This window comes from Oncorhynchus keta, chromosome 33 (genome assembly GCF_023373465.1).
Source record: "Oncorhynchus keta strain PuntledgeMale-10-30-2019 chromosome 33, Oket_V2, whole genome shotgun sequence".
NCBI lineage: Eukaryota > Metazoa > Chordata > Actinopteri > Salmoniformes > Salmonidae > Oncorhynchus > Oncorhynchus keta.
Window position 1 is genome coordinate 25,922,388 of NC_068453.1, and position 24,672 is coordinate 25,947,059.

The following is a 24,672-nucleotide window of genomic DNA, read 5'->3' on the forward strand; positions in this document are numbered from 1 at the left end:
GAGAGATGGAGAGAGAGAGAGAGAGAGAGAGAAGAAAGGGAGATGATAGAGAGAGAGATTGATAGGATAGGAGAGAGAGAGAGAGGGAAAGGAGAGAGAGAGAGAGGGAAAGAGAGGTGGATGGATAGAGAGAGAGAGAGAGGATAGAGAGAGAGAGGAGAGAGAGAGATGGAGAGAGAGATGGATGGAGGAGAAAGGGAGAGAGATGGATAGAGAGAGAGAGAGGGGAAAGGAGAGGGAGAGATGGATGGATAGAGAGAGAGAGAGAGGGGAAAGAGGAGAGAGATGGATATAGAGAGAGAGGGGAAAGGGAGAGAGATGGATGGATGGATAGAGAGAGAGGGGAAAGGGAGAGAGAGAGAAGAGAGAGAGAGGGGAAAGGGATAGAGAGAGAGAGGGGAAAGGAGAGAGAGAGAGGGAGAAAGGAAAGGAGAGAGATGGATAGAGAGAGAGATGGATGGATAGAAAAACTAATGGATAAAATCCAGAAAAGAGCCAGAGAATTCTACAACCAGAGAAAGAGATGGAGAGAGAGAGACAAGGAGACCTTGGATAACAAAGCCATCACAAACAGAGAGATGAACCTGGAGAAGAGAGAGAGAGAAGAGGAAAGAGAGAGTCCTGGAGAGAGTTCACAAACACAAACAGATGGATACAGAGAGATGGGACAACAGGAATTAGAGAGAAGAAATCATGAGAAAGGAAAGAGACAATTACTTAACACATTGGAAAGATGGATAGAGAGAGAGAGATGGAAGAGAGAAAAACAGAGCAAAGAGAGAATGTAAAACAGAATACAGCCAGAGAAGAGAGAGAGAGAGAGAGAGAGAGAGAATACCTGACCACTGTGACTGAGATGGAAAAGAGAGGGAGAGAAAGATGGATTGACTATGTACAGACTCAGTGAGCATAGAGATTGGATGGAGAGAGAGGGAAAGGGGAAGAGATGGATAGAGAAAGAGAGGAGTAGAGCAGATGAGCTCTCAAGAGAAGACAGGCTAGAGATGGCTCACTGCCCAGAAAATGAGGTGGAAACTGAGCTTTGACTTCCTAACCTCCTGCCCAATGTATGAGAGATGGATTAGAGAGACATAGAGAGAGAGAGAGATCAGACAGGAGACAAAGAAGAGAGAAAACATAGAGAGGGGAAATTTTGAAAACTCCCATAGAGAGATGGGTGAAAGAGACAGTGTGAGAGAGACAGCAGAGAGAGATTAGAGAGAGAGAGATGGAGAGAGAGAGAGAGAGAGAGAGAGAGAGAGAGAGAGAGAGAGCAGACCACAGAGAAGAGACAAATAGTAAAACAAATACAACAGAGAAGACTTAAACTACAGATTTAGAGATCTTGTGTCAGAGAGAGCAGAGATTTGAGAGATTGGAGAGAGAGGAGGAGATGGATAGAGAGAGAGAGAGAGAGAGATGGAGAGAGAGTTTTGAAACATTGAGAGAGAGTGTAATGTTTACTGTTAAGCAGAGAAGACTTTTTCACAGAGAGATATATTCACTTTGTAGGATGGATAGAGAGACATTTGGAGAATGAGAAGAGAGAGATGTAAAACATGAATACAGGATAAAGTTAAACTTGAATTGAATTGAGATTGAAGAGAGAGGGAAAGAGAGAGAGAGAGAGAGGATAGAGAGAGAAACAGAATACAGGAGAGACTTAAACTACAGAGAGAGAGCAGAGAGCAGATAGCATGTCTTCTTTACAGGATAGAGAGAGAGAACAGGAGAAACTACAGAGAGAGAGAGAGAGATATGGAGAGAGAGAGAGAGGGGAAAGGGAGAGAGATGGATAGAGAGAGAGAGAGAGGAGAGAGTGGGAGAGAGAGGGAGAGAGATAGAGAGAGTCTTCTCTTGAGAGAGAGAGATGGAGAGAGAGAGAGAGAAAGAGAGAGAGAGATGGATAGAGAGAGAGAGGGAAAGGGAGAGAGATGGATATAGAGAGAGAGAGGGAAGGGAGAGAGATGGATAGAGAGAGAGAGAGAAGAGAGAGAGAGAGATGAGATATATGAGATAAGAGAGAGCAGAGAATAGTAAACAGAATACAGCAGAGAAGACTTAAACTACAGAGATGAGAGAGAGAGAGAGAGAGAGAGAGAGATAAAGAGAGAGAGAATGGATAGAGAGAGAGAGAGAGATGGATAGAGAGAGAGAGAGGGAAGAGAGAGAGAGAGAGAGAGAGATAGTAAAACAGAATACAGCAGAGAAGACTTAAACTACAGAGGAGAAAGAGAGAGAGAGAGAGATGGATAGAGAGAGAGAGAGAGAGAGAAAGGGAGAGAGAGAGATGTAAAACAGAGAGAGAGAAGGGAAGGAGAGAGAGAGAGAGAGAGAGAGAGAGAGAGAGAGAGAGAATAGTAAAACAGAATACAGAGAGAAGACTTAAACTAGAGAGAGAGAGAGAGAGAGAGAGAGAGAGAGAGAATAGTAAAACAGAATACAGGAGAGAAGACTTAAACTACAGAGAGAGAGAGAGAGAGAGAGAGAGAGAGAGAGAGAGAGAGAGAGAGATGGATAGAGGATAACACGAAGACAAAGAGAGACAGGAGAGAGAGAGAGAGAGGAGGAGAGAGAGATGGAGAGAGAGAGAGAGAGAGAAGAGAGAGAGAGATAGTAGAACAGAGATAAAAGAGAGAGAGGATAACTAGAGAGAGAGTGATAGAGAGAGAGAGAGAGAGGGAAGGAGAGAGAGAGAGATGGATAGAGAGAAAAGAGGAAAGAGAGAGAGAGAGATGGAGAGAGAGAGAGAGAGAGAGAGGAGAGAGAGAGAGGGAAGAGAGAGAGAGAGAGGAGAGAGAGAGAGAGATGGATGGATGGAGAGAGAGAGAGAGGGAGAGAGAGAGAGAGAGAGATAGAGATAGAGAGAGAATAGTAGAACAGAATACAAGAGAGAAGGGTAAAAAACAAGATGTCAGAGAGAAAAGGATCCAGATGAACAGAGTAGTGGAACAGAGCACAAGAGAGAAGGGTGGAAAACAAGATGTCAGAGAGAAAAGGATACAGATGAACAGAGTAGTGGAACAGAGCACAAGAGAGAAGGGTGGAAAACAAGATGTCAGAGAGAAAAGGATACAGATGAACAGAGTAGTGGAACAGAGCACAAGAGAGAAGGGTGGAAAACAAGATGTCAGAGAGAAAGAGGATACAGATGAACAGAGTAGTGGAACAGAGCACAAGAGAGAAGGGTGGAAAACAAGATGTCAGAGAGAAAGAGGATACAGATGAACAGAGTAGTGGAACAGAGCACAAGATAGAAGGGTGGAAAACAAGATGTCAGAGAGAAAAGGATACAGATGAACAGAGTAGTGGAACAGAGCACAAGATAGAAGGGTGGAAAACAAGATGTCAGAGAGAAAGAGGATACAGATGAACAGAGTAGTGGAACAGAGCACAAGAGAGAAGGGTGGAAAACAAGATGTAAGAGAGAAAGAGGATACAGATGAACAGAGTAGTGGAATAGAGCACAAGAGAGAAGGGTGGAAAACAAGATGTCAGAGAGAAAAGGATCCAGATGAACAGAGTAGTGGAATAGAGCACAAGAGAGAAGGGTGGAAAACAAGATGTCAGAGAGAAAAGGATACAGATGAACAGAGTAGTGGAACAGAGCACAAGAGAGAAGGGAGAAAACAAGATGTCAGAGAAAGAGGATACAGATGAACAGAGTAAAACAGAGCACAAGAGAGAAGGGTGGAAAACAAGATGTCACAGAGAAAGAGGATACAGATGAACAGAGTAGTGGAACAGAGCACAAGAGACAGAAATAGAGGGAATGAGGGAGAGAATAATACTGTATTCCACCTTGACTTGAGATATAAACCCTCCTCTGTACACTGAACGAGACCTGCCTGCAGACAGAGTGGATGTCAGCCTACCAAATCTACAAATCAACCTACAATCATATCACTCATTTCTTTGCGGTTAAGGCTAGTGTTTGTTGAAAGTGCACAACCCCATTAAAACAAATCTTTGAAGGATTCAAAGACGTTTCACCTTTCACTTGAATGGTGCACTTGAGGGAGTGTATGGAAATATTCTGCCTTGAAGCTTAAGACAGAAAATTCAGACATAATACAGAAACATGTTTTATTCAGATACCATAGTTGAAGAATGCTGGCTTTATGAGGGGAAATTCCTCCTGAATTATTCCATGGTAAACAGAACAAGCTCATTAACTTATTTAATTCCTCTTAATAATAAGAGCGTTATGTAGTGACTGATTGGACAAATCCATCTGTGGCACACGGTGACAAGGTCTGCATCCCAAATGGCACCCTACTCCCTATATAGTGCACTGGTTTTTACCAGATCCCAATGGGCCCTGCTCAAAGGTAGTGCACTAAATAGGGAACCATTTGGCATGCAACCTATAGGATGGATGGGAACACTCCCAGGTTGGAGGGTTTACAGTTGGTTGAACACAGAGATTGTGGGATAGTGAGGAATCTGTGGCTCATCTGACCAGTGGAGCACACTTCCCTTCAATTACAGTACTACCTCAATATCTCAGTGCAGTGTTGTGTTCTGGTGTGGTTGGCTGGGGATGAAGTAATTTTGTGAATGAATTATTTCTCATAACCGTGTGGGTGGGTTGTGTGGGCAGACATACAGAGGTGTTTGGTGGGTTCAGTGGGCTTGAATGTGTGTTACTGATAGGTGGAAACATACATTTACATTTGAGTCATTTAGAACAGTGTTTCTTCCCTCCCCCAGGGTGCACTGCACAGCTGATTCAAATAACTAACTCATCATCAAGATGTGATTATTTGAGTCAGATGTGGCAAAACCCAAAATGTGGCACCAGGGGTGGATCAGGACTGAGTTGGGGAATCCCTGATTTAGCAAACGCTCTTATTCAGAGTGAATACAAGAGCAATTAGGGTTAAGTGTCTTGCTCAAGGGCACATCCACAGATTTTTAACCTAGTCAGCTTGGGGATTCAAACCAACCAGCTGTCCCACCGCGCTAGGCTATCTCCCACCACCCAATCGCATACATGACATGGTAATGACTGCACTCACAGCACAACACACACCTAGGCGTAGATTCAGTCAGTATCGAGGAAGAGCCGCACTATCGCGTGATTGAAATGTGTTCGCGGAACACGCTGCCCTTGTCAGACTCGGCTTCATGAAAAATTCCCTTTCCATTTCAATCGCACTACAACACAGATCTTCCTCAATAAGGGTTGAATCCAAACATTACTTTGTGCAGCGGTGAGACCAGCCATGTGAGCATTAAATATCCATCCATAGGTTGACTTGACCTTCACTCGTGGTTGAGGTACTCGGAAAGATAACTTCACCTAAAGTTGTGGTGCACCAACCAACATGGAAGACATTGTTTACAAAGGGCTTTGAGTAGTGAATAAGTACGATTCTGACTTGAGGCTGAACAGTTCTAAGTCGTAAGACTTTAAAACCAGGGACTCTCCAAAGTAAATCAGAGATTTACAAAAAATCTCTATGACCACTGGTGCATTTTAGGATGAACCACACACACACACACACACACACACACGTCAAAACCACGGTCCACAGAGGCCCACGCTTTCATTAGTCTGAAGAAAAAACTACAATCTGCTCCCAAACATATTTCAGCTCTGAATTATTGAATAGGTTTCATTCTCCCTCCAAAACGCCTCGGATGAGAAACATGCTTTGGGCTCATGAAAAATAGATATTTGCTCCTCTCACTCTTCTGTCTTTTGTTCCAAGCAAAGTCATTGATTTTTATTTTATTTACTTTTGTCTCCGAGTTTTTGTCGCCCTTTTAAACTCTTCCTGTGTTTGAAATGTCATTTCCGTCAATGGATACAAAGATTTGATTGATGGGTTTTGTTCTGGAACTAGATCAGTTGACAGACATGGGGAAGATTGGTTTATCATTGTAGAGAGTTGTTGATGCAGTTCGAATGAGAGGTTCATGGAAGTATCAATGTCTCCACACAAACAACGCTGCTGACAAACCATCCTCATTATCTCGCTCTAATATCTATTTACTCAGTCTCTTCTCCGATCCAAACGCATTAGCTTGACTCCAAACGCTACCCAAATAATGCATAGGCAGAGAGAGGAAGATGACAGTACAGATTTGTGTTGAGACACCAAAGCCCTACAAGTGTAGCGAGCCAACACCGGATTCTTGAATGTCTCACCACTTAGTCCACAAGGTCTCTGCAAGCCCTAGAGCAAGCACTTCTTACTACTACTCTACAGCACTGTAACCTATTGAGAAATCTGCTATTTGGGCTTGTTGATTGCTGGGATTCTTTCCATGAATTTGTGTTGAAATAAAAAATCCCTACAGGTGTAAAAATGTAGATATAATTTCTCAACTTACTTCACTACGAGACCTAGATAGAACTTTGTTCCATTCAGCACTGCAATATATTGATGCATTCTTCTGTAATTTGGCGGTTGTTGACAACCAAGACTCTCTACCGAGAACTGTCTCAACTCAACACCAGTATGTCTATAACTGTAATACACAATCTTACCATGCTTCAGCCTCCAATGACCTCCAATGACCACCATTTGGAGAAGACCTGACCTACTACCTAACCCTTTAGCTCCACTCCTCCTCCCTCCACAACCTGGAATTGGGGGTAGACGTAATGCCGTAAATGTAAATCTGGTACACTCCAATTAGTATGATATGTTACGTTTAATATGTGGATGTCCACCAACCATTTCGTATGATATGTTATGAATTATAATTCATATGATATGTTATGAATTTGCATAATGTATGATATGTTGGAAATTACAATTTGTTGTGGCTAATGTTAGCTAGGCTAGGGGTTAAGGTTAGGGGAAGGGTTAGCTAACATGCTAAGTAGTTGCAAAGTAGCAATTAGTTGCAAAGTTTCTAATTAGCTAAAGTTGTCCATGATGAGATTCTAACATGCAACCTTTGGGTTGCTAGACGTTTGCATTATACACCAACCATCCACCCTACTTTGTTTTTGCCTTAAGTAATCCTCTGTCTTATGTAACCATACCAAACGGATCATACTAATTCAAGTGTCCCGGATGTATATTTACTATGTTACGTGTAGTCAGTGAGACCAGGCTGCCCTCCATCAGGTGCCCTAATAGACATCACATCAGTCTGGAGGAGCAGCCAGGCGTGAAAAGAATGGTGCCTGTAAAAGAGAGAGAGAAAGAGATAGAGGACGAGAGAGGGAGTGAGAAAAGAGAAGGCTTTTTAAAGCCTAGTCATCAGACTCAGTAGTTGACTCAAGTGGCGGAAGGCAACATGCGACAGAGCTCATAGTTGCCCTTGGAGCATATTGCCTCATCCTGCCACCCCATATTTTGTGCCAGTCACTTGTGATAAATGAATAAAGCCATCTCTGATTTGTGCTAAATGAGTAAGGCCTTGCCTGATTGGTTGGCGGGGCAGGAAATGAAGACTGGTGTCTAAAAGGATCCCTTGCTAGCCCCTCCTCTGAGGTACTTGTGTATATCAAATAGGATCTAAAATAGAACATGGACAAAGGTGTCAGGTCCTCTTAGGAGGTGGGTGGGTGAACCACATGGATCTCTGGTTGAAGACACTTGAGGGTAATAGTGGAGGGACGACAACACTGCAGCTAGGCTTTTGTTTCACGTCTTCAGATGAATGTACTAATTGGAAGTGGCTCTGGATAAGAGTGTCTAAATGTAAACGTAGCTCTAAAAGACTTGATTTAACTGATAATGCTCTTAAATAACTAAAGACTATTGAACACTGTGGATTTAATAGCTGAATCAGTTGTTACTTTCAGCATGAAACAAAACCATTCATCCACTGCAGTTCTCCAGGACCGGAGTTGCTATTCCCTGTTGTACAGTGATGTGATCGAGCTATAAACAGATTATCATAAAATGTGTGCACAAAACTCTATGCATGGCAACATTTACATATCCAAGGTGTACATTTATTTTTGCATTCAAAATGCTGTGTAGTCAACTTGTAGAGTCGTTGCTCAACCTACGTACTGTCTGAACTGATGCTAATAAATGTGACACTAACCAGCCACTTATCTGTCACTTATGTTTAAATATATCTAGTACAGTCGCGTGTGCTGTGTCATTCTGTGGTAACAACAAGGCTTATTTAAGATGCAAATGAGATCAAGGTGTGTAAGAGTCGTTTAAATGGAAGAGGTGACCTACCAAAAGTAGCTCTGGTACTTTTAAGTCCTTTGAGTAGAACTAGGACACCATAGCCTGGTAAAACCATACTGAAAGCTGCGCTCAGCATGATTCAATGGGGAGCGCAGCATCCGGTCTGGTTTAAACCAGGCTAAGGACATTAACAATCCTTGGTGAAATCTAGCAGCGTTGACTGTTTGGTGATTTAATTCCAGTAACAACATGCTTCTTTTTAATCATTTGCTCATTTTTATTCAGCAGAATTTTTTAATACAACGACAAGGGCTGTCATAAGGAAACAAATTCAAACACTGTTTCTGCTACGGCATACAGAGACAGAGAGAGAGAGACAGAGACAGAGACAGAGAGAGAGAGAGAGAGATCATCATGTCACCATCATATGTAAACATTACAGAAAGAGGAAGGAGGAAGATGAGAAAATGCTGTTTGTCAAGGTGTTCTGGCCACGAGAGAGAGAGAAGAAGAAAGACGAGAATAAAACACTCCCAACAAACGTCATTAAATGTCATATCACATAGGTATACATCAAGGACAGAAATAAGCTTGTCCGGTTGGTGTGGATCTCGAGCTAGCTTTTTAAAATTAACTTCATAAAACATAGCATTATTCATTTCTTGTCATTCATTAAGGAAGCGTTTCTCTCTGCAAAAAGCTGTTAATAATAAAAGTGAATGGATCCTCTTCTCAAGGCCTAGCCCCTTTCCTGTACAACAGATAGGAGGGATTGGCTGTGGTAGGGATAGGGTAAGGTAGCGATGCGCATGATTAGTGTGGGCGTATGACATCACTAACCAGGAAAGGGGTTGAAAGGATGACATGGCAATTAACGGAGCTCTGCAGCGGGGGGCATGATAAAAACAACTGGTAGTGGCTCAGGAAGGGTGGAGAAGAGGAAGGATTGGACAGTCACTGTTTTTATGAGTTCATAGCTATAGCGTGCTCTTTCAGAGTCAGGAGGGAGGAGGAGGAGGAGGAAGGGATGTGCAGAGTAGCAGGAGAGAGGACCAGGAGGATGAACATGGAATAAAAGGAAGAGAGAGAGACAATGCTTGTCCTTTACTTTGTTTTATTGAATCGTTTTCTGTCACTTTTTCTCGTCCAATGAGTGCATCTCGCCTTCCGCGTTGGTCTTTGGAATGGCGCCGTGCGGTTTTCATTTTTTTAGTTTGTAGCCAAACTCGTCTGCGTCGTCGTCACGGAAGTCTCCGTAGCGCCAGATGTTGAGCTGAGATAAAACATGAGACAGAAAAGACCATGAGCGCTTGTGTATAGCTGACAATAAAACAGACAAGCAACAGTCTCAATTAACCTTCAGTTCAAATGGGGAGCCTCAGCAGCCCCCCCCTGAGACAGAGACAGAGAGAGACAGAGCGAGAGACAGAGCGAGAGAGCGAGAGAGAGAGAGAGAGAGAGAGAGAGAGAGACAGAGAGAGAGAGCGAGACAGAGAGAGAGACAGAGAGAGACAAGAGAGAGACAGAGAGCAGACAGAGAGAGCAAGAGCAAGAGACAAGAGAGAGAGAGAGCGAGAGAGAGACAGAGCGAGAGACAGAGAGAGCAAGAGTGAGCGAGACAGGAAGAGGTAGAGACAGGGAGAGAGGAAGAGGTAGAGACAGGGGAAGGTAGACAGAGAGAGAGGTAAAGAAGTATAGAGAGAACATCAGTGTACTCTCACACCCCAGTGAGAACCAGGGGAGCATCATCATTGAATCCTTTCCAGAAGGGCCCCGGTGCTTCAGCCGCATCCCTGTCTATTCCCTCTATTCCATTAAATTCACTCCGCTGAGCTCTGCATCCCTCATCAAGCATCCAGGTAATTTCCTGCTAAACGTTCCGTTTGACGCGCAATGGGAAGGGCGGTGGTAGTGTGTGAGGGGGCATTCTAGGTGTGTACGCAAGACGTTGTGTGTGTGTGTGTGTGAGAGATGTTTCACGACACCAACCAAGGCCCCCTCCTCTCCTCATCAGCAGCGTGTGTTCAGCTGTTAACATGACGATTCACAGCCAATCAGTGCCCATGCTAATTTGCACTAGTCGTTAGGAAGCGGCTGCCATGTTGTCTTTCCCGTTTCTCTTCAGTCGATGCCTCGTCACTCGTTCCGGCCTTTTGGAGAACTACATCTCATTTACACCAATTTTGCCTGTGATTGGACGATTGTTTGAGCATGGCGTTGCGTGGTTGGACAATATGTCAAAGCAGTGAGAGCGTTTGTCTTGTGACTGGCTGCTGAAGAGAACTGTGCCTTCTTGAAGGTCACAGTGTTTAAGGAGGATAAATGGATGCCACCTATTTACCATAAAGCAGGTAAAACAAGCACCCCAAGACTAGAAAACTAGTCTATATAAGGTCATTGGGCTATGCTCTTGGGCAAGATACAGTAAACAGTTACTGTATAACTAGGAGTATTAGGATTGAGCGGTGCAAGGATAATGAAACTGGGCTGATAAGTTTTGTATATGCTCTGTCACCTGACTAGACGATTGGCTAGTGTACCTAAACAGGTAGAACCACCTGCGTTTGGATTGGTTGCTGTGCTGTGAGCGGACCCTGGGGTGTGTGGAGGTGGGCAAGCGGACCCTGGGGTGTGTGGAGGTGGGCAAGCGGACCCTGGGGTGTGTGGAGGTGGGCAAGCGGACCCTGGGGTGTGTGGAGGTGGGCAAGCGGACCCTTGGGTGTGTTGAGGTGGGCAAGCGGACCCGGGGTGTGTGGAGGTGGGCAAGCGGACCCTGGGGTGTGTGGAGGTGGGCAAGCGGACCCTGGGGGTGTGGAGGTGGGCAAGCGGACCCTGGGGTGTGTGGAGGTGGGCAAGCGGACCCTGGGGTGTGTGGAGGTGGGCAAGCGGACCCTGGGGTGTGTTGAGGTGGGCAAGCGGACCCGGGGTGTGTGGAGGTGGGCAAGCGGACCCGGGGTGTGTGGAGGTGGGCAAGCGGACCCTGGGGTGTGGAGGTGGGCAAGCGGACCCGGGGTGTGTGGAGGTGGGCAAGCGGACCCTGGGGTGTGTGGAGGTGGGCAAGCGGACCCTGGGGTGTGTGGAGGTGGGCAAGCGGACCCTGGGGTGTGTGGAGGCGGGCAAGCGGACCCTGGGGTGTGTGGAGGCGGGCAAGCGGACCCTGGGGTGTGTGGAGGCGGGCAAGCGGACCCTGGGGTGTGTGGAGGTGGGCAAGCGGACCCTGGGGTGTGTGGAGGTGGGCAAGCGGACCCTGGGGTGTGTGGAGGTGGGCAAGCGGACCCTGGGGTGTGTGGAGGTGGGCAAGCGGACCCTGGAGTGTGTGGAGGTGGGCGAGCGGACCCTGGGGTGTGTGGAGGTGGGCAAGCGGACCCTGGGGTGTGTGGAGGGGAGCGAGCGGACCCTGGGGTGTGTGGAGGTGGGCAAGCGGACCCTGGGGTGTGTGGAGGTGGGCAAGCGGACCCTGGGGTGTGTGGAGGTGGGCAAGCGGACCCTGGGGTGTGTGGAGGTGGGCAAGCGGACCCTGGGGTGTGTGGAGGTGGGCAAGCGGACCCTGGGGAGTGTGGAGGTGGGCAAGCGGACCCTGGGGTGTGTGGAGGGGAGCGAGCGGACCCTGGGGTGTGTGGAGGTGGGCGAGCGGACCCTGGGGTGTGTGGAGGTGGGCGAGCGGACCCTGGGGTGTGTGGAGGTGGGCGAGCGGACCCGGGGGTGTGTGGAGGTGGGCGAGCGGACCCTGGGGTGTGTGGAGGTGGGCGAGCGGACCCGGGGGTGTGTGGAGGTGGGTGAGCGGACCCGGGGGTGTGTGGAGGTGGGCGAGCGGACCCTGGGGTGTGTGGAGGTGGGCGAGCGGACCCTGGGGTGTGTGGAGGTGGGTGAGCGGACCGGGGGGTGTGTGGAGGTGGGCGAGCGGACCCGGGGGTGTGTGGACCTGGGGGTGTGTGGAGGTGGGCAAGCGGACCCAGGGGGGTGTGTGGAAGTGGGCAAGCGGACCCGGGGGGGTGTGTGGAGGTGGGCAAGCGGACCCTGGGGTGTGTGGAGGTGGGCAAGCGGACCCGGGGTGTGTGGAGGTGGGCAAGCGGACCCTGGGGTGTGTGGAGGTGGGCAAACGGACCCGGGGTGTGTGGAGGTGGGCAAGCGGACCCTGGGGTGTGTGGAGGTGGGCAAAGTGTGGAGGTGGGCAAACGGACCCGGGGGTGTGTGGAGGTGGGCAAACGGACCCGGGGTGTGTGGAGGTGGGCAAACGGACCCGGGGTGTGTGGAGGTGGGCAAACGGACCCGGGGTGTGTGGAGGTGGGCAAGAGTCCTGTGTGCCATGTGGATGCCATCTATCCCTTTCTCCCTCTCCCTCTCTTGCTTTCTTTCCATCAGCGTGGGCCTGCACAGACTGTGGGCCAGCGTCCATTTAGGACAGCACTGCCTGCCAATGAGATGTGTCACGTCTTCAGAGAACAGACAGGTGGAGAGAAAGACAGAGGGAGCAGAGAAATGAAGGAGGGCTCCTTTCTTCTACTAGTAGTTGTAATTACAGCTTTGGAAACACTGTTTACCTGTCATGCTAATAAAGCCAGGCTGAAGTGAGAGCGAGAAAAACAGGAGAGAAAAGTGAGAAAGAGGGAGAGGAGAGAGAGGTAGCGAGAGAGAGAGAGGGAGCTAGTACGAAACAGGGAGAGAAGTGAGAAAGAGGGAGAGAGTTAGAGGGAGAGAAGTGAGAAAGAGGGAGAGAGGTAGAGAGAGAGGTAGCGAGAGAGAGGGAGCTAGTACGAAACAGGGAGAGAAAAGTGAGAAAGAGGGAGAGAGTTAGAGAGAGAGGGAGCTAGTACGAAACAGGGAGAGAAGTGAGAAAGAGGGAGAGAGTTAGAGGGAGAGAAGTGAGAAAGAGGGAGAGAGGTAGCGAGAGAGAGAGAGAGAGGGAGCTAGTACGAAACAGGGAGAGAAAAGTGAGAAAGGGGGAGAGAGTTAGAGAGAGGTAGCGAGAGAGAGAGCTAGTACGAAACAGGGAGAGTTAGAGAGAGGTAGCGAGAGAGAGAGAGGGAGCTAGTACGAAACAGGGAGAGAAAAGTGAGAAAGGGGGAGAGAGTTAGAGAGAGGTAGCGAGAGAGAGAGGGAGCTAGTACGAAACAGGGAGAGTTAGAGAGAGGTAGCGAGAGAGAGAGAGGGAGCTAGTATGAAACAGGGAGAGTTAGAGAGAGGTAGCGAGAGAGAGAGAGCTAGTATGAAACAGGGAGAGTTAGAGAGAGAGGTAGCGAGAGAGAGAGGGAGCTAGTACGAAACAGGGAGAGTTAGAGAGAGGTAGCGAGAGAGAGAGGGAGCTAGTATGAAACAGGGAGAGAAAAGTGAGAAAGAGGGAGAGAGTTCGAGAGAGAGGTAGCGAGAGAGAGAGAGGGAGCTAGTACGAAACAGGGAGAGAAAAGTGAGAAAGAGGGAGAGAGTTAGAGAGAGAGGTAGCGAGAGAGAGAGTGGGAGCTAGTACGAAACAGGGAGAGAAGTGAGAAAGAGGAGAGAGTTAGAGAGGGAGCTATACGAAACAGGAGAGAAAAGTGAGAAAGAGGGATATAGTTAGAGAGAGAGGTAGCGAGAGAGAGAGGGAGCTAGTACGAAACAGGGAGAGAAAAGTGAGAAAGAGGGATATAGTTAGAGAGAGAGGTAGCGAGAGAGAGAGGGAGCTAGAAAAGTGAAACAGGGAGAGAAAAGTGAGAAAGAGGGAGAGAGTTAGAAGGAGAGGTAGCGAGAGAGAGAGGGAGCTAGTAGAAACAGGGGAGAAGTGAGAAAGAGGGAGAGAGTTAGAGAGAGAGGGAGCTAGTACGAAACAGGAGAGAAAAGTGAGAAAGAGGGATATAGTTAGAGAGAGGTAGCGAGAGAGAGAGGGAGCTAGTACGAAACAGGGAGAGAAAAGTGAGAAAGAGGGATATAGTTAGAGAGAGAGGTATGAGAGAGAGAGGGAGCTAGTATGAAACAGGAGAGAAAAGTGAGAAAGAGGGAGAGAGTTAGAGAGAGAGGTAGCGAGAGAGAGAGGGAGCTAGTACGAAACAGGGAGAGAAAAGTGAGAAAGAGGGATATAGTTAGAGAGAGAGCGAGCGAGAGAGAGAGGGAGCTAGTATGAAACAGGGAGAGAAAAGTGAGAAAGAGGGAGAGAGTTAGAGAGAGAGGTAGCGAGAGAGAGAGGGAGCTAGTACGAAACAGGGAGAGAAAAGTGGAGAAAGAGGGAGGGTTAGTACGAGAAGAGAGGGAGGAAACAGGGAGAGAAAAGTGAGAAAGAGGGATATAGTTAGAGAGAGAGGTAGGGAGAGAGAGAGGGAGCTAGTATGAAACAGGGAGAGAAAAGTGAGAAAGAGGGATATAGTTAGAGAGAGAGGTAGCGAGAGAGAGGAGCTAGTACGAAACAGGGAGAGAAAAGTGAGAAAGAGGGATATAGTTAGAGAGAGAGGGAGCTAGTACGAAACAGGGAGAGAAAAGTGAGAAATAGGGAGAGAGTTAGAAAGAGAGGTAGCGAGAGAGAGAGAGGGAGCTAGTACGAAACAGGGAGAGAAGTGAGAAAGAGGGAGAGAGTTAGAGAGAGAGGGAGCTAGTACGAAACAGGGAGAGAAAAGTGAGAAAGAGGGATATAGTTAGAGAGAGAGGTAGCGAGAGAGAGAGGGAGCTAGTACGAAACAGGAGAGAAAAGTGAGAAAGAGGGATATAGTTAGAGAGAGAGGTAGCGAGAGAGAGAGAGGGAGCTAGTATGAAACAGGGAGAGAAAAGTGAGAAAGAGGGAGAGAGTTAGAGAGAGAGGTAGCAGAGAGAGAGGGAGCTAGTACGAAACAGGAGAGAAAAGTGAGAAAGAGGGAGGGTTAGAGAGAGAGGTAGCGAGAGAGAGGGAGCTAGTACGAAACAGGGGAGAAAAGTGAGAAAGAGGGATATAGTTAAGAGAGAGAGGTAGGGAGAGAGAGAGGGAGCTAGTATGAAACAGGGAGAGAAAAGTGAGAAAGAGGGATATAGTTAGAGAGAGAGGTAGCGAGAGAGAGAAGGAGCTAGTACGAAACAGGGAGAGAAAAGTGAGAAAGAGGGATATAGTTAGAGAGAGAGGTAGCGAGAGAGAGAGGGAGCTAGTACGAAACAGGGAGAGAAAAGTGAGAAAGAGGGAGAGAGTTAGAAAGAGAGGTAGCGAGAGAGAGAGAGGGAGCTAGTACGAAACAGGGAGAGAAGAGAGAAAGAGGGAGAGAGTTAGAGAGAGAGGGAGCTAGTACGAAACAGGGAGAGAAAAGTGAGAAAGAGGGATATAGTTAGAGAGAGAGGTAGCGAGAGAGAGAGGGAGCTAGTACGAAACAGGAGAGAAAAGTGAGAAAGAGGGATATAGTTAGAGAGAGGTAGCGAGAGAGAGAGGAGCTAGTATGAAACAGGGAGAGAAAAGTGAGAAAGAGGGAGAGAGTTAGAGAGAGAGGTAGCGAGAGAGAGAGGGAGCTAGTACGAAACAGGAGAGAAAAGTGAGAAAGAGGGAGGGTTAGAGAGAGAGGTAAGCGAGAGAGAGAGGGAGCTAGTACTAAACAGGAGAGAAAAGTGAGAAAGAGGGATATAGTTAGAGAGAGGTAGGGAGAGAGAGAGGGAGCTAGTATGAAACGGAGAGAAAAGTGAGAAAGAGGGATATAGTTAGAGAGAGAGGTAGCGAGAGAGAGAAGGAGCTAGTACGAAACAGGAGAGAGAAAAGTGAGAAAGAGGGAGAGAGTTAGAGAGAGAGGTAGCGAGAGAGAGAGAGAGAGGAGCTAGTACGAAACAGGGAGAGAAAAGTGAGAAAGAGGGAGAGAGTTAGAGAGAGAGGTAGCGAGAGAGAGAGGGAGCTAGTATGAAACAGGGAGAGAAAAGTGAGAAAGAGGGAGAGAGTTAGAGAGAGAGGTAGCGAGAGAGAGAGAGGGAGCTAGTACGAAACAGGGAGAGAAAAGTGAGAAAGAGGGATATAGTTAGAGAGAGAGGTAGCGAGAGAGAGAGGGAGCTAGTATGAAACAGGGAGAGAAAAGTGAGAAAGAGGGAGAGAGTTAGAGAGAGAGGTAGCGAGAGAGAGAGAGAGGGAGCTAGTACGAAACAGGGAGAGAAAAGTGAGAAAGGGGAGAGAGGTAGAGATGTAGAGAGAGAGGGAGCAAGAGAAACTTACCCTGGCAGTCTTGGCAGACTCCTGACCGTTGAGATACTCCGTCACCTGAGAGAGAGAACATGCATTAGTGTTGCAACTAAACCAGACTGAATTCTGTGGAGAGAAACACATTGGGTGCATCCCAACTCTCTAATGTAGCATCCTCGACTCGTCTCCTTTCCTTCATTGAAAATCGTCTCAGTGCAGATGAATGACAAGTGGAGGACGCCACTTTAGACTATCAACACGCACAGACAAACACCTTCCCACCCATACATTCATAACACACACGTCGACAGGCTTAATTGATAGCACTGCATTGCACATGGTTACAACAAAAACAGCAAGGTCATCATCAGATCAATAGGAAACGCGGATGCTAACCGCTAGCCCACGTGCTAACCACTAACAACAGCGAGCAATCAAGCCAAGTGGCTCTCGTCTATACAGCGAGCTAGCTTTTAGAGCCATCCTTTTAGCATTTAATTACAATCAAAATGCATTCACGTTTCAGCGATAGGCCAGCAGGGTATGAGAGGCGCACTACCTGCCTACGCTAGTGATGAAATCAGACCTATATTGTGATTGTACTGCATCACAAGGGCAGGTGATTAGTCGGCGAGGGCCCTGATGGAGCAGTGAATGGTGGGAATAGAGTCAGGAAGTCAGAATCCTCTAGGATATTGAGGTCTGTAAATGAAGTAGATTGTACTTGTATACGTGTGTCTTTGTAAGGGCTGGGAATGATGATATTAACACGATACTTCGGTGTTGTTATGTTATGTAGGGGCGGCAGGTAGCCTAGTGGTTAGAGGGGCGGCAGGTAGCCTAGTGGTTAGAGGGGCGGCAGGTAGCCTAGTGGTTAGAGGGGCGGCAGGTAGCCTAGTGGTTAGAGGGGCGGCAGGTAGCCTAGTGGTTAGAGGGCGGCAGGTAGCCTAGTGGTTAGAGGGGGTAGCCTGCAGCCCAGTGGTTAGAGGGCGGCAGGTAGCCTAGTGGTTAGAGGGGCGGCAGGTAGCCTAGTGGTTAGAGGGGCGGCAGGTAGCCTAGTGGTTAGAGGGGCGGCAGGTAGCCTAGTGGTTAGAGGGGCGGCAGGTAGCCTAGTGGTTAGAGGGCGGCAGGTAGCCTAGTGGTTAGAGGGCGGCAGGTAGCCTAGTGGTTAGAGGGCGGCAGGTAGCCTAGTGGTTAGAGGGGCGGCAGGTAGCCTAGTGGTTAGAGGGGCGGCAGGTAGCCTAGTGGTTAGAGGGGCGGCAGGTAGCCTAGTGGTTAGAGGGGCGGCAGGTAGCCTAGTGGTTAGAGGGGCGGCAGGTAGCCTAGTGGTTAGAGGGGCGGCAGGTAGCCTACTGGTTAGAATGTTAGGCCAGTAACCAAAAGGTTGTTGGATGGAATCCCTGAGCTGACAAGGTAAAACATCTGTCATTCTGCCCCTGAACACGGAGGTTAACCATCTGTTCCCCGGTAAGCCGTCATTATAAATAAGAATTTGTTCTTAACTGACTTGCCTAGTTAAATAAAGGTTAAATGAAATGATCACAATTCAAATCAAATCAAATCAAATTTATTTATATAGCCCTTCGTACATCAGCTGATATCTCAAAGTGCTGTACAGAAACCCAGCCTAAAACCCCAAACAGCAAACAATGCAGGTGTAAAAGCACGGTGGCTAGGAAAACTCCCTAGAAAGGCCAAAATAGGAAGAAACCTATGTTGTCCTCTTTCTTCTGGTAGAGATTATAACAGAACATGACCAAGATGTTCAAATGTTTAAATGACCAGGTTAAAATGAAATGACTGAGCAGCAGCAGAATTCTATATGTATTGCATTCGATACTGTGATTTGTTGTTCCAAACATATTGCTCACCATATCTCTGAGGCAGAGGAACAAGATAGTCATGAGAAAACAAGTTTGATAAGTCTTGTAAATGTGCTGAAAACAAATTGGCTTCCTACTAAGATGGAGAACAAGCTATGAAGGAAAATACTGGAGATGTGGTGTGCAGGTACAGACAACTAGCACAAAAATAGTATTATCAAAATAATATGATATATCCTCAAATATAACTGCAGTGATTTTTCTCCCCATCCTTAGTCTTTGTGTAAGTGTGGGAAATTAGGCTGGCTTGGATAGACAGGATTTGACTTGTGATGCTTTGGCTCAAATGAGAGTGAGTGAGAGAAAGTGAGAGAGACAGTGAGACAGACAGACAGAGTGAGAGAGACAGACAGAGAAAGAGAGACAGACAGAGAAAGAGAGACAGACAGAGAAAGAGAGACAGACAGAGAAAGAGAGACAGACAGACAGACAGACAGACAGACAGACAGACAGACAGACAGACAGACAGACAGACAGACAGACAGACAGACAGACAGACAGACAGACAGACAGACAGACAGACAGACAGACAGACAGACAGACAGACAGACAGACAGACAGACAGAGACAGACAGACAGACAGTGAGACAGACAGACAGACAGAAGACAGACAGACAGACAGACAGACAGACAGACAGACAGACAGACAGACAGACAGAGAGAGAGAGAGAGAGAGAGAGTGAGAGACAGACAGAGAGAGAGAGAGACAGAGTGAGAGAGACAGACAGAGCGAGAGCGAGAGAGAGAGACAGACAGAGAGAGAGAGACAGACAGTGAGAGACAGAGAGTAGAGAGAGGATTTAGAGAGAGAGAGAGAGAGATTTAGAGAGAGAGAGAGAGAGAGAGAGAGAGAGAGATTATGAGAGAGAGAGGAGAGAGAGAGAAAGAGAGACAAACAGACAGAGAGAGAGAGATAGACAGACAGAGCGAGAGAGAGAGACAGACAGAGAGAGAGAGACAGACAGAGAGAGAGAGACAGACAGACAGAGCGAGAGACAGACAGAGTGAGAGAGACAGACAGGCAGACAGAGTGAGAGAGACAGGCAGACAGAGTGAGAGAGAGTGAGAGAGACAAACAGAGAGAGAGAGACAGACAGACAGAGTGAGAGAGAGACACAGAGTGAGAGAGAGAGACAGAGTGAGAGAGACAGACAGAGAGACAGAGTGAGAGAGAGAGACAGAGTGAGTGAGAGAGACAGAGTGAGTGAGAGAGACAGTGCGATACTGACAGAGAGACAGAGAGAGAGTGAGAGAGAAGCGGCAGACAGGCAGCGCTGGGCATATTGACCATATTGCCAGAGTGTTCATTTAGCCCCATTGACTGAGCCTGACAATGAGTCACAGGACACAGCATGATGAGACTGAGGGATGGGGAGGGAGGTAGAGAGATGGAGGGAGGGGGTGGAGAAGAGTCTTAAAATGAGAGAGACAGAAAGGAAATGTCCGGTTACGGTCAAGAGAGACTGTGGGTATTGTCTCCGTCCGTCTGAACAGCTCCAAACCAGGAGGGTGCTCTGCACTGTGACTGAGCGGTTTAGCTCTACATGGTTCTGGCCAGCCCTCCTCTCTCTCCTCCAACCCAAGCTAACCCAGCCTCAGCTCTGGCTCCTTCCTGCCAGCGTGATCGATGGGGAGGCTTTTGGAGTGTGTGTCTCGGGTCAGTCTGGGGAAAAGTGGGTGAGGAGAAGGGGGAGGAAGAGGGAGGATTCACAAGATGGAGGGTGGGTTGAAGAGGAGAAAATGGATGATAGGGGAGAATTGGGAGAGGAGTGGGGGAAGAGAAAGGGGTCAAAGGCGTTGAAGGGGGAGAATAAGAGTGAGGGAAGGGGTGGAGGAGGACAGGAAAAATAAGGGATGAGAAGAGGGGACGGATAAGGAGGAGAGAAGGGGTGAGAGGGTGAAGAGTGGAAGAGAGTGAGTCAAAGGCTGAGGGAGGGGGCAGTCTACTCTATGCAGTACCATATTAACCACAGAGGGTTCCATCATGCATCATAACTGATCAGGAGAACAGATGAGACTCCCGGCCAAGGAAATGAAAACAGACATAGGAGAACGGCAGATGTTGAAAACTGCAGAGCGTGGATTCTGCATCGGGTTTAATTGCTTAGCTAGCTGGTATACACTGGTTCATTTGATAGCAAACCCAGAACACATGAGGGTTAGGGAGAAAAACATACTTCAGTACAGCTGGATCCGTACAGCTTTTGTGTGTGTGTGTGTGTGTGTGTGTGTGTGTGTGTGTGTGTGTGTGTGTGTGAGAGAGTGTGTGTGTGTGTGTGTGTGTGTGTGTGTGTGTGTGTGTGTGTGTGTGTGTGTGTGTGTGTGTGTGTGTGAGTGTGTGTGTGTGTGTGTGTGTGTGTGTGAGAGAGAGACTGTGTGTGTGTGTGTGTGTGTGTGTGTGAGAGAGAGACTGTGTGTGTGTTTGTGTGTGTGTGTGAGAGACTGTGTGTGTGTGTGTGTGTGTGTGTGTGTGTGTGAGAGAGACTGTGTGTGTGTGTGTGTGTGTGTGTGTGTGTGTGTGTGTGTGTGTGTGTGTGTGTGTGTGTGTGGGGTGTCAAAACTGCAACCGCTGCATAAGCTATAAATCAAAGCTAACTAAGAGTGAGAATTTAGAAAAGGGGACAGCAGATGTTCACATATTCCCAAACAGAAGTGACCATACGGAGGTCCTAGTCCATAGCATTAACGTCTTACTTCAGAGGTCTGCGGTGACATTTGAGTGGCTGGGAGGGTCCGGATACGCCATGTTAAAAGTCTTTTAGTGCCCCGTGTCCTTCATGACTACTGATGTAGGTTAAAGTCCCTGGATGGAATTCCATCATCTTGTCATTTCCTTTCATCCACCACTGACCCACCTACCGTCTGCTTTGGAGACCTCTTAGAGTAACCCCATCTCAATAATGACCTCATATTTGGTCCTGGCCAATAGCAGGGGACTATATGGAGGCATTACTATATGAATGAAAGGGATCTGCCAGACAGCTAGCCAAGCTCTTTGTCCTTTACCTAAGGGGTTCCTTCCTGACAGACCGTCTCCTGCTGTTCTCTTCAGTACAGTATGTGAGAGCAGGAAACCAGTGTGTGTGCCGAGCATCCTCCTAATATGGGCCCATATGCTGTTCCAGAAAAGCCCTTTCAGGACCTTTTCACAGCCACCAGACAGGCCGAGGAGGACAATCACTAGCCAATAAACCAGCAAACAAAAAGATTACGGAACCAAATATCTCAACTAAATGACTAAATAGGATAGGGGGATAGGCTTTGTGTATTTCAGAATGATAGTAGGGGGGAGAGGAGGAAGAACGAGAGAGCGTGGGAGATATAATAGTACTGTATGACCCCACAGAGCTCCATATGCCAGACAGATGCCCCCCTGGTCCCATCTATACCAGGTTGGTGTTGGTGAACAACCTACTACTATCTGGCACACTGGGAGGTAGTGGGAATATGGTGTTGGTGAACAACCTACTACTATCTGGCACACTGGGAGGTAGTGGGAATATGGTGTTGGTGAACAACCTACTACTATCTGGCACACTGGGAGGTAGTGGGAATATGGTGTTGGTGAACAACCTACTACTATCTGGCACACTGGGAGGTAGTGGGAATATGGTGTTGGTGAACAACCTACTACTATCTGGCACACTGGGAGGTAGTGGGAATATGGTGTTGGTGAACAACCTACTACTATCTGGCACACTGGGAGGTAGTGGGAATATGGTGTTGGTGAACAACCTACTACTATCTGGCACACTGGGAGGAACAACCTACTACTATCTGGCACACTGGGAGTAGGGAATATGGTGTTGGTGAACAACCTACTACTATCTGGCACACTGGGAGGTAGTGGGAATATGGTGTTTGTGAACAACCTACTACTATCTGGCACACTGGGAGGTAGTGGGAATATGGTGTTGGTGAACAACCTACTACTATCTGGCACACTGGGAGGTAGTGGGAATATGGTGTTTGTGAACAACCTACTACTATCTGGCACACTGGGAGGTAGTGGAATATGGTGTTGGTGAACAACCTACTACTATCTGGCACACTGGGAGGTAGTGGGAATATGGTGTTGGTGAACAACCTACTACTATCTGGCACACTGGGAGGTAGTGGGAATATGGTGTTGGTGAACAACCTACTACTATCTGGCACACTGGGAGGTAGTGGGAATATGGTGTGGTGAAACAACCTACTACATTCTGGCACACTGGGAGGTAGTGGGAATATGGTGTTGGTGAACAACCTACTACTATCTGGCACACTGGGAGGTAGTGGGAATATGGTGTTATCTGGCACACTGGGAGGTAGTGGGAATATGGTGTTGGTGAACAACCTACTACTATCTGGCACACTGGGAGGTAGTGGGAATATGGTGTTGGTGAACAACCTACTACTATCTGGCACACTGGGAGGTGAACAACCTACTACTATCTGGCACACTGGGAGGTAGTGGAATATGGTGTTGGTGAACAACCTACTACTATCTGGCACACTGGGAGGTAGTGGGATATGAACAACCTACTACTATCTGGCACACTGGGAGGTAGTGGGAATATGGTGTTTGTGAACAACCTACTACTATCTGGCACACTGGTAGAGTGAACAACCTACTACTATCTGGCACACTGGGAGGTAGTGGGAATATGGTGTTGGTGAACAACCTACTACTATCTGGCACACTGGGAGGTAGTGGGAATATGGTGTTGGTGAACAACCTACTACTATCTGGCACACTGGGAGGTAGTGGGAATATGGTGTTGGTGAACAACCTACTACTATCTGGCACACTGGGAGGTAGTGGGAATATGGTGTTGGTGAACAACCTGCTACTATCTGGCACACTGGGAGGTAGTGGGAATATGGTGTTGGTGAACAACCTACTACTATCTGGCACACTGGGAGGTAGTGGGAATATGGTGTTGGTGAACAACCTACTACTATCTGGCACACTGGGAGTTGGGAACAACCTACTAATAGTGGGAATATGGTGTTGGTGAACAACCTACTACTATCCTGGCACACTGGGAGGTAGTGGGAATATGGTGTTGGTGAACAACCTACTACTATCTGGCACACTGGGGAGGTAGGAATATGGTGTTGGTGAACAACCTACTACTATCTGGCACACTGGGAGGTAGTGGAATATGGTGTTTGTGAACAACCTACTACTATCTGGCACACTGGGAGGTAGTGGGAATATGGTGTTGGTGAACAACCTACTACTATCTGGCACACTGGGAGGAATAGTGGTGAATCTGGTGTTAGTGTGTGAATAAGACTACTGGGAGTAAGAGTGTGGTGTTGGTGAACAACCTGGTGGTGGATGGTGTTGGTGAACAACCACTATATCTGGCACACTGGGAGGTAGTGGGAATATGGTGTTGGTGAACAACCTACTACTATCTGGCACACTGGGAGGTGTGGAATATGGTGTTGGTGAACAACCTACTACTATCTGGCACACTGTAGTGGGAATATGGTGTTGGTGAACAACCTACTACTATCTGGCACACTGGGAGGTGGTGGGAATATGGTGTTGTAGGTGGTCTGTGTGCCACTACCTGATGGTGTGTGAACAACCTACTACTATCTGGCACATGGGAGGAGTGGGAAAGAACAACCTACTACTATCTCGGGAGGTGGTGTGTTGGTGAACAACCTACTACTATCTGGCACACTGGGAGGTAGTGGGATGGTGTTGGTGTTTTGGTGTGTGTGTCTCTATCTGGCACATGTGTGGTATGTGGAGAGTGAAATGGTGTTGGTGCTCAGGCACACTGGGAGGGTGTTTTTGGTGTGTACCTCTCTCTACATGTGTGTATGTGAGAGTGAAAGCTCATGGGTGGTGAACAACCTACTACTTTGGCACACTGGGAGGTAGTGTGGTGTGTGAACAACCTCTACTATCTGGCACACTGGGAGGTGGTGGTGGGTTTATGTGAGAGTGAACTACTAGCACAGGTAGTGGAATATGGTGTTGGTGAACAACCTACTACTATCTTGGGAGATGGTGTGTGAACAACCTACTACTATCTGGCACATGTGTGTATGTGGATGGTGCTGGTGTGCCACTACTCCTGAAAGCTCAGGTGGTGTTTTGGAGATTGTGTGTACTCTCTGGCACACTGGGTTTAGGAATATGGTGCTGTGAATCACAGCTCAGGTAGTGTTTTGTGAACAACCTACTACTATCTGTCTCTCTACATAGTGGGAATATGTGGAACAACCTACTACTATCTGGGCACAGGTAGTGTAATATGGTGTTGGTGAACAACCTACTACTATCTGGCACACTGGGAGGTAGTGGGTGGTGTGTCTCTCTATCTGTGTTTATGTTGAGTGTGTGAAAAGCTCAGGTGTGTGTTTTGGAGATTGTGTGTGTGTCTCTCTACATGTGTGTATGTGAGAGTGAAAGCTCAGGTGGTGTTTTGGTGTGTGTGTCTCTCTACATGTGTTTATGTGAGAGTGAAAGCTCAGGTGGTGTTTTGGAGATTGTGTGTGTGTCTCTACATGTGTGTATGTGAGAGTGAAAGCTCAGGTGGTGTTTTGGAGATTGTGTGTCTCTCTCTACATGTGTGTATGTGAG

General features: G+C 47.7%; 1 pseudogene; it reads right to left on the bottom strand.

The window, feature by feature from the left end:
* Positions 1-8,367: 8,367 nt before the first annotated feature.
* LOC118375107 (staphylococcal nuclease domain-containing protein 1-like) overlaps positions 8,368-24,672 on the bottom strand; it is a 58,421-nt pseudogene continuing 42,116 nt past the window's right edge.